General features: G+C 40.4%; 1 long non-coding RNA gene and 1 pseudogene across 2 annotated transcripts; one reads left to right on the forward strand and one right to left on the reverse strand.

The window, feature by feature from the left end:
- Positions 1-440: 440 nt before the first annotated feature.
- Positions 441-2,125, forward strand: LOC116565565 (annotated as a pseudogene). Its single transcript, XR_004275503.1, has one exon. The product of XR_004275503.1 is annotated as a voltage-dependent anion-selective channel protein 1 pseudogene (transcript).
- A 6,542-nt stretch (positions 2,126-8,667) lies between these two features.
- LOC116565567 lies at positions 8,668-17,623 on the reverse strand. Its single transcript, XR_004275504.1, has 2 exons — positions 16,282-17,623; positions 8,668-11,421 (listed from the first exon to the last, which is right to left on the reverse strand). It is a non-coding gene; the product is annotated as an uncharacterized LOC116565567 (long non-coding RNA).
- Between the last annotated feature and the right edge of the window lie 67 nt (positions 17,624-17,690).

A 17,690-nucleotide genomic window follows, 5' to 3' on the forward strand; every position in this document is an offset into this window, starting at 1 on the left:
ACTTAGAATTAGTATTGTATTTCTGTATATTCAGTTAAGAACTTTACAACAGAATAATCCAGTATGCCTCCTCCCTTATCCTTTGTGCTACTGTGCTGTCATTACATATATATATACACATAACATGTATATACACACATATGTTATGAAATCAGTCACACATTTTTGTTATTTTACCTTTAAGCATTTGGTTGTTTTTCAGAAAAATTATGAAAAAGTCATTTTTATAGTCTGAAAGTGATTAATTCCTTCAACTTTTTTAAATCTGAAAAAAGTCTTCATTTTACTTTCATTTTTGAGGAGTAATTTTCACTGGATATAGAATTCTGGGTTGATAGATTTGCTTTTCTCTTAGGACTCTGGATGTGTCATTCCATTGCCTTCTGGCCTCCAACAAAAGTCAGCCATTCCGCCTAGCCACTGCTGAGCCCGCCATCACCGCCTCAGAGCAGAAGATGGCTGTGCCACCCACATAGGCCAATCTTGGCAAATCTGCCAGGGATGTCTTCACCAAGGGCTATGGATTTGGCTTAATAAAGTTTGACTTGAAAACAAAATCGGAGAATGGATTGGAATTTACAAGCTCAGGCTCAGCCAACACTGAGACCACCGAAGTGACGGGCAGTCTGGAAACCAAGTACAGATGGACTGAGGACAGCCTGACGTTTGCAGAGGAATGGAACACTGACAATACACTAGGCACCGAGATTACTGTGGAAGATCAGCTTACACGTGGACTCTGACCTTCGATTCGTCCTTCTCACCTAACAGTGGGGAAAAAATGCTAAAATCAAGACAGGGTACAGGTGGGAGCACATTAACCTGGGCTGCGACGTGGATTTCAACATTGCTGGGCCTTCCATCTGGGGTGCTCCGGTGCTGGGTTACCAGGGCTGGCTGGCTGGCTACCAGATGAATTTAGAGACTGCAAAGTCCCAAGTGACCCAGAGCAACTTTGCAGTTGGCTACAAGACTGATGAATTCCAGTTTCATATTAATGTGAATGATAGGACAGAGTTTGGCGGCTCCATTTACCAGAAGGTGAACAAGAAGTTGGAGCCCACTGTCAATCTCGCCAGGACAGCAGGAAACAGTAACACGGGCTTCGGAATAGCAGCCAAGTATCAGATTGACCCAGACGCCTGCTTCTCGGCTAAAGTGAACAACTTCAGCCTGATAGGTTTAGGATACACTCAGACTCTAAAGCCAGGTATCAAACTGACACTGTCAGCTCTTCTGGATGGCAAGCACATCAATGCTGGTGGCCACAAGCTTGGTCTACAACTAGAATTTCAAGCATAAATGACTACTGTACAATTGTTTAATTTTAAACTATTTTGCAGCATAGCTACCTTCAGAATTTAGTGTATATCTTAATGTTATATGTCTGGGATGCAAGTATTGCTAAATATTTTAGACCTCCAGGTTAAAGATGATTCAACTTTAAGATGTTACCCTTTCAGAGGTACAGAAAAAAACCCATTTCCAAAAAAGATCCTTTCAGTGGTAGACTCGGGGGGAATTTGGTGGCCCCTTTGAGACGCCAGGTTTCTTTTTATCTAGAAATGGCTGCAAGTGGAAGCTGATAATATATGGGCACTTTGTAAATTCATATTGAGTAAATGAATGAAATTGTGATTTCCTGAGAATCGAACCTTGCTTTCCCAACCCTAATTGATGAGAGGCTTGCTGCTAGATGGTGTGTACAAACTCACCTGAATGGGACTTTTTTAGATAGATCTTCATGACCTGTTCCCACCCCAGTTCATTGTCACCTCTTTTACACCAAAAGGTCTGCAGGGTGTGGTCACTGTTTCTTTTGTGCCATTTTGGGGTGGAGAGGGTGGATGTGATGAAGCCCATAATTCAGGACTTACTCCTTCTTGTGTTGTGTTTTTTTGTCCTTGTACCAGAGTATGAAATACCTTCCAGGTGCTCCAGCTATAAGCTCAGAAGAGTCTGTGTGATTGAAATCACATGGTACAACATTCAGAATCTAAACTGGACTTCTGTTGTATTCTCACCACTCAATTTGTTTTTTAGCAGTTTAATGGGTACATTTTAGAGTCTTCCATTTTGTGTGGAATTATATCTTCCCCTTCAAATGTTGTAATTAACATCACTTAAAAAAAACTTGAATAAAGTATTGAAACCTAAAAAAAAAAGTCAGCCATTGTGCATATTATTTTTCCTTTTGTATGAATGTGTCCTTCATCTTTGGTTCCTTCCAAGCTTTTTTCTTTATCTTTGGTGGTCATCAGGTTGACTATGATATTCCAAGGTGTGATTTTCTTTGTATTCATTCTTCTTGGTGTTTGCTGAGCTTCTTTTTTGTTGTTGTTGTTGAAAGAAAGAAAGAAAGAGAAAGGGGGAGAGAGAACAGGTGTCTTCCTCTATTGCCGAGGCTGGAATGCAATCTAAAAATAGGTATTAAAAACCTATTTTATGCTGATAATTGTGCTTAACAGCAGGGACAGGAAGGAATAAGGGAAGAAAATAACAAACAAACAGCCAACCAATATTTCATTTAAGTCTGTGAAATGCTATGCAAATGCTGAAGGGTGATTTACTTCCAATTATGTGGTCACTTTCAAAACAGGTATAATGTGATACTGAGAAAAATGTATGTTCTGTGGATCTGGGGTGAAGAATTCTATAAATATTCACTGAGTTTACTTGTTCCAGGTCTGAGTTCTAATCATAGATGTCCCTGTTAATTTTCTATCTCGTTGATCTGTTGAATATTAACAATGTGGTGTCAAAGTCTCCCGCTATTATTGTGCAGGAGTCCAAGTCTCTTTATAGGTCATTAAGAACTTGTCTTGTGTATCTGGGTGCATTAAGAACCCATCGTGTATCTGGGTGCTCCTATATTGGGTGCATATATATTTATGATCATTGACTTCTGTTCTTGCATTGATCCTTTTACCATTATGTAATGTCCTTCTTTGTTTCTTTTAGTCTTTGTTACTATTAAAGTCTATTTTGTCAGACAGGAAAGTTCTAACTCCTATTTTTTTTTTTGTTCTCCATTTGACTGGTGAGTCTTCCTCCAATCCTTTGTTTTGAGTCTTTGTGTGTCGTTGCTTGTGAGATAGATCTGGATACAGCGTACCGATGGGTTTTGACTTTTTATTCAATTTGCCTGTCTGTGTCTTTGATTGGGGCATTTAATCCATTTAAATTTAGTATTAATATTGATTTTTGTGAGTTTAATATTGTCATTTAATGCTAGTTGGCTCTTTTGCCCATTAGTTGATATAGCTTCTTCATTATGATGATACTCTTTACCTTTTGGTAAGTTTTTGGGATGACTGATACTGGTTGTTCCTTTCTGTGTGTAGTGCTTCTTTCAGAAGCTCTTGTAAAGCAGGCCTGGTGGTAATGAAATCTCTGAGTGCTTGCTTGTTCATGAAAAATTTTATTTTTCCTTCATTTATGAAGTTTAGTTTGGCTGGATATGAGATTCTGGGTTGAAAATTCTTTTCTTTGAGGATATTGACTATTGACCCCCACCCTCTTCTAGTTTGTAGGGTTTCTGCTGAGAGATCTGCTGTGAGTCCGATAGGCTCCCCTTTATGGCTAACCTGACCATTCTCTCTAGCTGCCCTTAGAATTTTCTCCTTTATTTCAACCCTGGCGAATCTAACGATTATGTGTCTTGGGGTTGCTCTACTTGAGGAATATCTTTGTGGTGTTCTCTGTATTACCTGGAGTTGAGTATTGTCCTGCCTTACTACATTAGGAAAGTTTTCCTGAATAATATCCTGAAGAATATTTACCAGCTTGGATTCATTCTCTTCATGACATTCAGGTACACCTATCAAATGTAAATTAGGTCTTTTCACATAGTCCCATATATGTTGGAGACTTTGCTCATTCCTTTTTACTCTTTCTTCTCTAATCTTTTCTTCTCATTTCATTTCATTAAGTTTGTCTTCGACCTCTGATATCCTTTCTTCTGCTTGATCAATTCGACTGTTAAAACCTGTGCATACTTTGTGGTGTTCTCATATTGTATTCTTCAGTTCCATTAATTCAATTATATTCCTCTCTAAATTGTCTATTCTCGTTAGGATTTTGTCAAGCCTTTTTTCAAGTTTCTTAGTTTCTTTACATTGGGCTAGAACATGTTCTTTTAACTCACAGAAGTTTCTTATTATCCACCTTCTGAAGCCTAAATCTGTTAATGGAACGCACTCGTTCTCCATCAGGCCTTGTTCCCTTGTTGATGAGGAACTGCAATCCCCTGTAGAGGGAGAGGCATTCTGATTTTGGGTATTCTCAGGCTTTTTATGCTGGTTTCTTCCCGTCATTATAAATTTATCCACCTGTTGTCTTTGTAATTACCAGCTTTCAAATTAGGTCCCTGAGTGGACGTCCAACTTGCTGATTCCCAATGCTGGAATCTGAGCAACCCACCACACCGGCAAAAACAGCGGCATTAAGATTCATGGTGCTTTTCTGCCCGGGAATCTCCGGTCTGGTTTCCCTCGAGTCCCTTTTTCACTCAGCTGAATAGGCAACTCTGCCTTCCTGGAGCTCCAAACATTGACCAAAAGGGGCCCCAGTCCCGTTTACTCTGCACCGGGAACCGCCACGCCGATGAGCTGGCAAAATCACCGGACCGGCCACAAGAGTTGCGCTGGCGACCGGTGGGGCTCCTCCGCTGGGAGTCTCCTGGTCCGTGAGCAACAAAAATTTGTCTGAAAGTGTGGCGTCCTCTCATTCTCTGTGCTTTCACTAGGAGCTACAATCCTGAGCTGCTAGTGATCAGCCATCTTGGATCTCTCTCTGCTGAGCTTCTTATATTTGTAAACTGATGTTTTCCACCAAATTTGGAGGAATTGGGGCCATTATCTTTCCAAATGTTTTCTCTGCTCCATTTCCTCTCCTTTCTCTCTCTTGCTCTCTTTCTCTCTCTCTCTGTAACTACAAAGATATAGAGATCTCTTAATATTGTCCCACATGTCATTGAGGCTCTGTCTATTCTTATCTCAATCATTGTTTCTTCTCTATTATTTAGATTGAATAAATTTTATTGATTTGTCCTCAATCTCAAGAACCTCAATCTCCAGATTTCTTCTGAAATCTTGAATCTGTTGGTAAATGGATCTTCAGACTTTATTTCAGATACTAAATTTTTCAGTTCTAAAATTTCCACTTGAATAACATCGGTAAATTTTAGCTCATCTGGATTGACCATATGTTTATCTTCAGAGATACTTACCCTTGGTCAAAGCTATAGAACTTATTAACCATAGCTAAAAGATGTTTTCTAACCACCTAAAGATGAAAAAAGCGTTAGAAATGAGAATGCTGGCTGAGCACCATGGCTCATGCCTGTAATCCCAACACTTTGGGAGGCCAAGGCTGGTGAACTCCTGAGGTTAGGAGTTTGAGACCCCCTGGACAACATGGAGAAACCCCCATCTCTACTAAAAATACAAAATTAGCCTAGCATGGTGGTGGGCTTCTGTTGTCCCAGCTACCCGGGGGGCTGAGGCAGAAGAATCACTTGAACCCAGGAGGTGGAGGTTGCAGTGAGCCCAGATTGCCCCCACTGCACTAAAGCCTAGGTGACAGAGTAAGACCTTCTTTCAAAAATAAATAAATAAGAAAAGAAATTCTAAAAACTTTGAAACTAAAGGTAAACTACAGCGTTAAATATGGGTATCAACTTTAGTCTCCACTTTCTTAACATCATCAGTTAACTTTATTATTATTCCAGAATAAAAGACACAAAAGGGGGAACAGATGAAACAAAAAGTAACAGGGCCCTAGTAATTAGAGTGGATTCTAAAAGAAATTTTATCTAAAAGATAAAGAGAAATTTGATCTATTTCAAATTCTTTGCAGATCATAGTTTAGACAGACAACAACGTGGTGATTTTCTGATGATTCATGGGAAGAACATTACCCAGTTCCAAACTTTTTCTGTTCACCCTCTGTGTTGAAAATTAAACTCAAAACTTACAAGGTCAGGAAATGTCTACCCACCTGACTCCACCTGCCACTATAGCAACTTTTATTCTTAATCTACTTTGCTGAACCTCTGTTTCTCACCTATAAGATAGAAATATTAAGAAAATTTCTTATTTTTATAGAATATTTGACTGAGTCAAATTACTAAGTCTATCAGAGATTCACATCAGACGAGAAACCAAGTTTTAAGTGTCAGGCGCTGTGCTAAAACAGCTAACATACCTTGTTCCCTTTTTCTCATACAAAAACAGTAAGAAATTTTCTTATTCTTATGTTACAGGTGAGGAACAGAGGTTCAACAAAGTAAATTAAGAATAAAAGTTGCTGCAATGGCAAGTAGAATCAGGTGGGTAGACATTTCCTGGACCAGGTAAGTTTTGAGTTTAATTGTCAACACAGAGAGGAAAGAGGGAAAGTTTGGAACTGGTAGTGTTCCTCCCACGAGTCATCAGAAAATCACCATGTTGTTGTCTGTGTAAACTATGGATCTGCAAAAACTCTGTCCAGAAGGAAAAAATGCCTTTGTGTCTAACTTGTAAAGATGTTAATGGACGTTTGATAATGCCAGTGGCTGGCTGACAGTCTCCACCTGAATATGGGTTTGTAATTAAAGCTGGGTTTCATTCTCTCTAGACAGATAAGCAACTTTGGTACATTGAACAGAGCCCAGGCCAGAGACTTCCAAGTTACAAAGTTTTGTATCCATTTCTATTGGAAATCCTTCTCTGGATCTAAATTAAACCTTCTTCTCATCCCTTACATGCTCTAATTTGTTTTGTTTTTCCTGACTCATTGATCCAATGCCAAAGAAACTCTTAAAAAATCCTTTCCAGTCTCTATTCTCTACCATTAATTTGAAAAAGTGATCTTCAGCTTATGTCTATGTACCCACCTTATGGGTCTTCCACTCTACTAAAATAATTGTTAACCCTCTTGGGCTCATTTTTGTCCTCTGTAAAATGGAGGAATTCATTTAATCATGACTTTCAGACTTAGCTCTTCTTCATGCTAGGGGTTCAAAAAAGTGATTCACTAATCCTGTGTTCGAAGCTGACAAACAGGAGAATCATTGTCCAGCCAGGACACCCCTACAACAAAAGCAGCTCTGCTTTCTGTTCACATAGGAATTGGACTTCTCCATAAGATTTTGTTTAAAGAGATCTCATACTAAATCAAGTCTGAGAACCACTGGAGTAGGTTCCTTCTACCTCTAAACAGTCTTAAGACAATATCCCGTGGTTCTGCAATCTCAAAAACTTTAACAGAAGGAAGAGCTGTTTCGTTATTTTTATTTTGTATGTTTTTAGCTGAAAGATTAGAAATGTAGGTGATACATAAGACTTGACTGAGTACACAAGTAGGAACTGCTCCTGGCAGAGGGGCCCCCAGGAATGAATTCCTTTCTCATGAAATCATTCATACCCACTCCTCAGGTACTGGAGAAAATACTCATATAGTTGCTTTCCCTGGCACTGATAATTTAATGGTGTCAGGATGGCATCAGGATTCTAGGTAGAGAGTCAAGGAGAGCAGCACCCTAGGTCACCTCTCTTCCTCTGGCCTCTCCCACCCCTGTGGCAGCTCTTCCCATTCCAGCTAGGGGCATGATAAGCAGAACTGAAGTTTATTTCAGTATTTGTTAGGTCAAGCACTTTAAAGCTGCCAGTTCCTAAAAATCTACCTCAAAATCTACAGGATCACCAGGTGAGATGCTGGATGTACCCCCTTCTCAGCTGCTGGTGCTACAGAGAACAGTCCAGTTTTTCTTTGGTGACTGCAGAGTTCACAGTTCTCCTTGCAGTCTGCTGCTCAAAACCTAGGGAGGATGGCTGCCAGGTACTCTGTACTACATGTGTGTATAAATGAGGGGGTGTGGTTGAGGTAGAGTATTTTATTACAAGCTTGAGTTCCAGTTTAAGCTCCAAAGAAGGAAGGATTTATAATGTTCAAATCGTTGTGAGTCACTGATGTGGATAATCCTGATGTTCTCTGGAGATCCTTTCTTGGTTGGAAAAGAAGCAGCATTACATCAACCTGAGCTCCCCGATATACTGCCTCCAGGCTCCTCCCTTGCCTCCAACCCCAAATTTCACTTTCAGAATAATCTATCTCAGACATAAACCTCATCATACCATCTTCTGCTTCAATGCCTTTTAAGGGATTTCTATGAACTTATGAATAATGTACAAGCTCCTTCACAAAGTATATGAGGACCAGCCTCATTTTGCTCCATTCTCCATGCTGCAATTGTTGTTCCTGCCATTTCATTATCACTCTAGCTGAGTCAGAACATGAGGTTTTGGCCTGACTGGGTACTCACTTTTAAGAGGATCCTTCTTGATTGATTGATTGATTGACTGAGATAAAAGTCTCACTCTGTCACTCAGGCGGGAGTGCAGTGGAACAATCACAGCTCACTGCAGCCTTGAACTCCTGGACACAAACGATCCTCCTGTTTCAGCCTCCTGAAGCTGGGACTACAGGCACACACCACCACATCCGACTAATTTATTTATTTAATTTTTAGTAGAGATGAGGTCTTGCTATGTTGCCCAGGTGGGTCTCGCTATGTTGCCCAGGTGGGTCTCGAACTCCAGGCCTCAAGCAAACCTCTTACCTTGGCCTCTGAAAGTGCTAGGATTACAGGGTGAACCACCTTGCTGGCCCCTTTTTAAATTTTTAAAATAGTTCTGTATTTCTCAAGAGTGGTTTTCAGGTACCCTGCTATACAATCAATGAATATGATTATTAAAAATAATACTTATAATAATAGAGCTAGCATATATTGACATGCACTAGGTTGTGTTCTAAGTTGACTGATCCAATCATCACAACTACCCTAAGAGGCAGGTGTTATTTCTAACTTCATTCAATGGATGAGGAAATCCAGGCACAGGGAGGTACATAATTGCCCAAGTTCACAAACGGCAAAGTCAGTTTTCAAACCCTGGCTGTGAGACTCCATGAGCCATTCTCTTTACTATGCTCTTAGAGAGCATCCCGTTAAAAAGCAGGTTTACGGGCTCCTCTACAACCTCAAAACATGCATTTTTAACAAGATCCCAAGGTGATGCTTCTAGATACTGGTTTGCGAATTAATAGAAAGTGAGTGCCCTCTAGTGTACACATATGAGCGTCAAACATTTGTTGATGTATCAGATCCTTTTTAATGTGCTCCATAAAAAAGAGACAAATTTCATGATGCACATATTTCAGTAGTTGTAGCTGGATAAATTATATTCATGTCAATGACTAAACTGATTCGTACCACCTGATATTTATTTTTGACACAAATTCTATAAATACGGTATTGCCAAGTAACTCTCTCCCGTTAGACCCCAGCAGCTCCTGGAAATTCAATTTAAATATTGGAGGTCCCCCTTCCCAATACAGCTGGTTGTTAAGAATGAAAGTTCACAGCCTTAGGGCACAATAAATGCTAAATGGAAAACATCACATCCACTCTGCAACAAGCAGGTTTTATCCATCCTGTCTATGTTGGTTGCCTTAGACCATTAATTGTCTTCAGTGGCTCCTGCTCAGTTTATTCCTTGAGAAGGGGATGCCATTACACTTGGGCCCTCAGCCTTTCTTCCTGTCATCTTTAAATGAAAGTTAGAATATAGACAATCCATTCACTATTTAGTGTAATGTGCATAAACTTCCTATGTGAGTACGTTAAGCTACTGGTTATTCTCAAAAAGGAATATATGCCTGCGTTTATTAGGTTAAAGTGTTTATAACAAAAGATCTCAAAATTCAGTGGCTAAAACAAAAGTGAAGTTCATTGTCTCTGATATAACTTTCTAGAGACATAGTCCAAGATGTATAACGCTGCTCTGTCATCCTTATTTAACACACAGATTTCATTTCTGGGTTCAAAGTGGCTGTTCCACTTCTTGCCTTCACTGCTGTATCCTAGCCGGTAGCAAAAAGGCCAGAGGAAGCACATTTGTTCCTCTGAAGAATAAACTCAGAAGTGACACACAATAGTTTTGTTCACATCCTACTGGCCAGAATTTGATCATAAGCTTCAAGAGAGGATAGGAGGATAGTGGAAGCATTTCATGAGCGCCACTAAAACCTGGAATATGATTATTAAAGAAGAGAAAAATTGATTTCTGTTGGACAACTAGCTGTCTCTGCCACAAACTACTTATGTTTGTATCTTTTTACGTGATTCTACAGGCGTCAATTATTCACAGAAAATAGGCAAAAAATAAGTCTAGCATTTTAAGAATTCAAGTTAATAAAATAATAGAATTTTTATAGAGATGCTGCTGATTCTGTTAAGAACCTTGTTTTCTTTGCTTCATGGTCCTTCATGGTAGGTAGAGACTTCTTTATTATGAACTTAGACAATCAGTTCAAAAGTAAGTGTAGGCAGTCTTGGCATTGCATGGTTCTAAGAGGCATAAATTTCATTTCATGATCATGATCATGATATGGTTAAACTTCACCAGCTTCCGAACAACAGAGTTCAAATTTCAGTTACCACATTGATAACTATGGGTAATTGTGTAAAGTACAAACCTGGTGCTAGCTCTTCAGTCTACAAATCACTACATAAATAATATATATGCATCGTGTTCAAGACCAATCATCCTACTTTTTTCAAAGTCTGTTTGTGATTGGTCAGTGCTAATTTGTTCTTCAGTTTATGCAGTTTATGCAAAGTGTGTAGCCATGTTGTTTCCTTGTTGCCCCATGATAAATACATGTGACATTTTACAAAAATGGATCATTGAAAGAGGGAACTGGTCAAGAAAGATGAAAGTGCAGCAAAGAAACAGAAAGCAACAAAACTGGAAGTTAAATTCTAGTTGAACATAAATGGAATTACAGAAAAAATAGCTGACCAAGGGAATGTTGACATTGTGGCCTTTTGAGACACTCAGATGTTCACCCAGAAGAACTAGATTAGTCAAGGTTCTCCAGAGAAACAGAAATAATAGAATGTGTATATGTTTACATATATGGAAAGAGAGAGGAAGTGGTTGATTGATTTTAAGGACTGTGGAGGCTGAAAAGTCCACAATCTGCAGGGTGGGCCAGCAGGCTGGAGATCCAGGGAATAATTGATGTAGCTGTTCAAGTCTGAAGGCCATCTGATGGCAGAATTGGCAAAATTCCTTCTTGTTCAGGGGAAATCAGTCTATTGTTCCATTCAGACCTTCAACTGACTGGATGAGGCCCACTTACATTTTGGAGGACAATCTGCTTTACTTAAAAGTCTACTAACTTAACTGTTAATTTCATCTAAAAACCACCCTCACAAAAATATCCGGAATAATGTTTGACCAAATATCTGGCCACTGTAGCCCAGCACATTTGATCCATAAAATTAACCAACACAGGAAGTTAGTGAAGGCAAACTTTCTGACATATGTGAAGAAAGTGCTTGTGTTGGATGAAGATATTTCAGAGGAAGTGCTGCTGGAAAAAACAAACAAAAAACCCATTTCACATTAAAGAAACTATTGGAATATTTCACAACACTGAAAGCACAGAGGATCAAATGTTGAAAGCTGATCCAGACTTAGAAAGTCTGACAATTCACCAAGGCATAGAAAAGACGCTTGCTTCGTATCTTTAGTTATACAATAAGAAAAAGAAGGGAAGCCTGTTCAAACTATTCTGTAGAAGTGTGAAGAAATAAAACACATGAATTCTCAATGTTTCTAATGTGTTAAATTGCAATGTACCAACACAATTAGTTTTTCCATTTTTCATCTACAACCTACAGTAACTGAGTTTTTAATGTTTCTATTAAAAATATTAAAGATCACGACTGGAGATGATGGTTGATGCCTGTAATCTCAGCACTTTGGGAGGCCAAGGTGGGTGGATTGCCTAAGTTCTGGAGTTTGAGACCAGCCTGGGCAAAACGGTGAAACTCCGTCTCTACTAAAATACAAAAAATTAGCCGGGCATGGCAGCATGCACCTGTAATCCCAATAACTTGGGAAGCTGAGACAGGAGAATCACTTGAACCCAGGAGGCGGAGGTTGCAGTGAGCTAAGATTGTGCCATTTCACTCCAGCCTGGGTAACAGGAGACTGTGTCTCAAAAGGTATTTGTACATATATATATATATATATATATGCACACACACACGCATATATATATGTATACATATATATGTATATATACATACATACGATCACATAACAATCATAATTTCCTATTGATTAGTAAGAATGATATGTCTGGCTTCTGCTTCCAAGGTCACTGTCATGGTCCCATAGGACCATCCAAAATGAGTATTGCCTATGTAATAGATCATTTGAAGAGATTATTTGGTGGCTCAAGTGGAATCCATTTTTCCTAGGAGGATGGGAAAGGCTGGCAGCTCCTCTGTGTGTTCTGAAGTTCCTAGTAAGGTGCAGCTGTTTAGTAAATATTATTAACATTATATTAGGGTCAGATGAAGAGCAGTGTTATAATGTTAATAGAGCCTTAGAGACAAGGTCCAGACTTGGTCTATCTCTACACCCATGTAAGCTTCAGTTTCCTAACCTATCCTGTGAGGAGTGACAACAGTGGTCCTCGCTACCTTGTGGGTAGCGAGGTGCTTGATTTGAACATAGCACATAGAAGGTGCTAAGTAAATGTCTATAGAAAGAATAAATGATTCAGGACTCAGTTTGACTCAGGGTAGTTACCCTACAGAGGTCTCATAACCCTTCAATTATAGTTGAGTTCCTGTTTTACACAGGAAGGCTGCCTAAGGACTGGTTAGAATGAAGGTGAGGACAACTATTTGGAGAAAGCAGTCCAGGTCCTTTGAAGGTTATGTATATTGGAACCTCAAATGGCTATTTCTTTGCTCAATCCTCTTTTCCATTCCCATTGACCTTTATACTCCCTGAATGCAGCCTGAATGGTGCAATTTGGGAAGAGAAGAAAATAAAACCTTTAGACTGGCCATGAGGTCTCTGAGTGGTGTATAGTCTTGTATTTTTAGTTCTCTCTGTTTCCCCACTTCCTTCAGCAAAAACAAACAGAACCATGCTCTAGTCTTTCACTCCAAATAAAAGATCAACATTACAACTTCCCACCCTGAGCTACTATATGTTCTTTCATTTCAGCTGCCACCTCAACTGGTTTTCCAAAGCTCTTGTTTCAAAAACAGCCAATGACTTCATAATATTCCCTAGCCTCTACTCAGTACTTTTGTTTTCCGGTTGATCAGAGTGTAAAGCTTTCTGCCTGCTGACTACATTCTCCTCTTTGATGCTGTCTCCCTCCATGTTTCTGTGACATCACACTCAAGGTCCCATGACTTCTTGCTTTTTGTCCCTAAATGTGTCTGTCGTACCATGTTCTGACATTGAGCCCTTTATCTTTTTGTTTTAAGAATTCTTCTGGATGAGCTCATCGTCCCAGCACTGTGGGTATCTCAAAAATGTATCTTTCCAGCCCTCATCCTTTCTGGCCTCACATTTCCATTTTTACATACTAATATAAAAGTTCAACATGTCTGTAGTAAGAGAGTATTTCAAATGCGTTTTTCCCTCCTCCTGCATTCATTCAACCACATTAATTCTAGAACCAGGTCCTGACCCAGGCTGAAGAGTTAAACGTGGGAGAAAAGATCACTCTAGATAGATGCAGAGAACAAAGAGAATTGATTTTTGACTCTCAAGTTTAAATGGATATTGATATGGGTCTAAAGTAAAAGGTCTTAAATATGTATTTTTCAAGAGAGTATTCCAGTCCACCAGAGGAGACGAACTCTCAATGACACAAGTAGATGTAGCTTCATGTTTCTTGAGCAAGTACTACTGGTTGCAAGTGCCCTGAAAGCATCATGGAGGCAGGTACAGGGACAATATTAAATATCTTTTCTATTCTGTCTGATGAGGACTACTTGACAGGTACCCAATACCCATTGTTCTTTGATTGCCTCACAAGAGGAATACCTATATATATATTCCAACACTTTGTCCTCAGCATCTTCTCAGATGACCCACCCTTTTGGTTGGTCCATAACATTTTTAAGACTCTGAGAATGGATGGTAAGAACATTTTTATACGGAAGGGATGGAGTGGCCAGGAAGCTCCTATACCCTGGCAAATGGAACAGTCAGAGAGCTTTAGCTCAACTGGTGGGAATATCTCTATTAATAATTGTCTCTATCGAACTGATTATTTCCTGTTCTCCCAATAAACTTCTGCTCTGTACTTGCTAGTTCTTCTTTCTAAATTCCCTATTTTTGTTAATCTTAGATATGCAGGCTCAAAACCCTAGAAACACATTCAAAAGCTTGTCCCTATTGTGGGCATTGATGATTTACAGTACTTTCTGTTCATCACATTTCTCTTTTTCGAGAAATGATATTCCACATACTCACCAACTTCCGTTCCACAAAACACTAATGGGAGAGCTCATGTTCTTAGATGATGCCATTTTTTTTCACTCATGGCTTTTTTTTATTGGTTGGTCCCAGGGTAGATATTTGAACCACAGTGAGAAAAGGTCTATATCAGAAAGATGTAAGCGGCAACAAAACACCTGACAAACACTTTCTTAAATTATTTTTTCTCATATAACAAGAAGCTCAAAGGTAAGCAGCCCAGGGCTGGTGTATCTGATCAAGGATGTTATCAGGACTCAGACTCCTTCTATCTAACTGCTCCACAAACTTTGACATGGAACTTTCAGTGTCTTAGTCACAAAATGGTTGCTGCAATTCCAGACATTACAATCAATATTACTACAGGGAAGAATTAGGGAGAAGCTAAGGGGACTGAAAGGATAGGTAACATGAGTTGGTCCCTTACATAAAATCTCCCTGAAATGTTATCTATACATTTGTGAAAAAATAATTTTAAAATTACACCAGTTAAGGAAAAAGCAGGTCAACAACACTAAATTGTATTGGATATTTAGACTATATACAGCTTTAAGAACCAATTGTTTTAATGATCTATGTAAGCATTTGCTACTATAGACCTAAAAGTTTAAAATACAAGTTCTAGGACAAAAAAAATGAGTTAACATTTTAAAAATTCGACTTCCGTTCTCATCTTACCATTCCTCCCATCACCCCACCAAAATTTCTGATGAGTTGGGCAGAAGCATGCCAAGGTAAACACAGATTTTCCGTAATATTTTGTTACTAATAGCCTGAGTTTCTATATCTATCTGAAAGCAACAGAACTAAGTGAATTTAGCAACACATTTCTTAACTTTGGCTTTCAGAATTTGATAATTGTTGAAAATAGTATAGTTTAGTAAAAATAGTGAGAATGCGGGTGTGTGTGTGTGTGTGTGTGTGTGTGTGTGTGTGTGTGTGTGTGTGTGTGTTGTTAGAAGGCAGTAAAGCTACCAGAGGGATTAACATTAGAACTCTCAGGCCGGGTGCGGTGGCTCAAGCCTGTAATCCCAGCACTTTGGGAGGCCGAGGCGGGTGGATCACGAGGTCAAGAGATCGAGACCATCCTGGTCAACATGGTGAAACCCCGTCTCTACTAAAAATACAAAAAATGAGCTGGGCATGGTGGTGCATGCCTGTAATCCCAGCTACTCAGGAGGCTGAGGCAGGAGAATTGCCTGAACCCAGGAGGCGGAGGTTGCGGTGAGCCGAGATCGCGCCATTGCACTCCAGCCTGGGTAACATGAGTGAAACTCCTTCTCAAAAAAAAAAAAAAAAAAAAAAAAATTAGAACTCTCTCGAATATGCACCAGCAGGCCTAAAATAAGTTATGTTCAACAGGGCTGTAGAAGGAAAAGTTCATAAAGATTCTGAGAAACGTGGATTTTGAAAAATAATATTTAATACTAATACCTATAAGGCTAGTCAGAATCACTTTTGTGATAGGATCACATAAAAAAGTTGCAAAGCGATGCAAGAAACGAAGCTAAAAAAATGGATGAGAATTTCTAATTTACACCTTACTTTCTACAACTAATTAGAAACTTTTTATTTGTCCCAACTAGTTTTCTGATGTAAGAAATTACTTAGATCGGTGATATCTTTTTTTTTTTCTCCACACTGACAAATATGACTGAAATACAAGTATCCCACTTGGGAACAATTTGAACCCCCAGAAAGGTGATTTAAACTCACACTAACCAAGCTATTGAAGCTTTTCTTATGCATTAAATAACAGGTTGCCTGTAGGGAGGGTGTTGGGAACCAGAGGAAGAACGGAGAGAGGCCCTTTGCATAGAAAGGCGAAGGATGAGAGGGATGGAAACCTGGAAGCTAGTACACAATTTGGTGAGCATCAGCCTTTGTGACTGGGCGAATGTTCAAAACAGTCTGTTCTTACTTAGCTTTTACTAACCTTATGGGTATTTGCAGAATTAGAGCAATAATCAAGGGGTTTCTTACAAATAAACAGCGCAGAGAGGCTCCTTTTCATTTGATGAGGTTCATTTTTCATCACCAGGCCCAGCCCAACCCCAATCACAGGCATCCAGAAGAGGGCATCAACCCTTCCTACAATGATCATTCTTATTTCCTTGCCTCCGCTTCTAACTTGGCCTCCTGGCAGGTTGTGCTATGGCTAAAAGCTAACTGTTTTTCTTCCCTAAAAGTAGCTTAGTCACTTCTCAACCCAAGCCTTTACTTTCCATTGATTCTCGGTGGTGAGGCTTGGGCAAGCGCACCCACCTTGCTAACATCATGTCCCAGTGGGAGAATTGCCAGGTGCAGTTGTGGGTGGATAAGATACCAACTGGTCTGACTCAAAAGCCATTGAGATTCCATCAGTGCATGCTGCCACTAAGAAAAAACTTGTGGCAACAGCTACCAGTGGCTTAAATTATCATCTACTACTAGAAATTAAAATCACCGTGGAGACTTGTGGGACAAATTAGCCCATGACAGTAGTTCTCACACTTTCGCGCCCAGGAACCATGAAGCTGTGGTGTGGTTACGGCGGGCACGAAGAGCTGCCTGCCAAATCTCTTAGCTTCTTCCCTCGTTTCTGTAAAGCGTGGGGGAAGGGACACAGTGGGAGGAAGCGCGGACGTTTGCCCTGCCTAGTTTGCGGCCGTTGTTGTAAGCATTAAACGTGAGCAATATTTGAGAGCACCCTACAGTAGAATAACTATGTTTAAAATTCTTATTTGTTAATCACCAAAACGCACCAAGGCAGGAATTTTCTACTGGTTAAGGGAAACACTTTGCCTTTCCTCTTTCTAAACAAGTAGGCACCACGGAAGCAACGCCTGGGGCCATCTTAAGGACGCAACGGTGGTGTGGACTGCATCACAGAGTCTGCTCCGGATGCTCCTCCCAGCCCATGACTAGCTTCTCCTACTGTCTTTACAAAATCATCCTTAGCAGACGTTTCGCAGCCCGCTCGCCCCGCGCCCTCAAGCCCTAGAAACTAACGGACCAGGACCAGGGCGAAAGGCGGGTTTGCACCTCCTGGGCCGGGGTCTGTATTCTGCAAACGCTGTTTGAAAACGGAAGCGCGACTACAGTCTCTGCCACGTCTGCCCCGGTCCGCCCTCAGCCTCCCAGCCCGACTCCATCTTCTCCCCAAGGCCGAAAGACAGCCGCCCCGAAGGTCGTACGTGACCAGAAAGCCGCTCTTGTCTCTCCAGCCGCTTCCACAGCACGTCCCCGCCCCGCTCTCCTCGCCTCAGACCGGCGCTTCCGGGCGCTCGGGATTCTCGTCTCCCGCCCCCGCGGGGACGCTGCAGGCGGCGACAGGCGCGGGACTACATCTCCCAGCATGCCCCG

This window comes from Sapajus apella, unplaced genomic scaffold, assembly GCF_009761245.1.
Source record: "Sapajus apella isolate SASKATOON/1434 unplaced genomic scaffold, GSC_monkey_1.0 scaffold40, whole genome shotgun sequence".
In the NCBI taxonomy this organism is placed as follows: domain Eukaryota; kingdom Metazoa; phylum Chordata; class Mammalia; order Primates; family Cebidae; genus Sapajus; species Sapajus apella.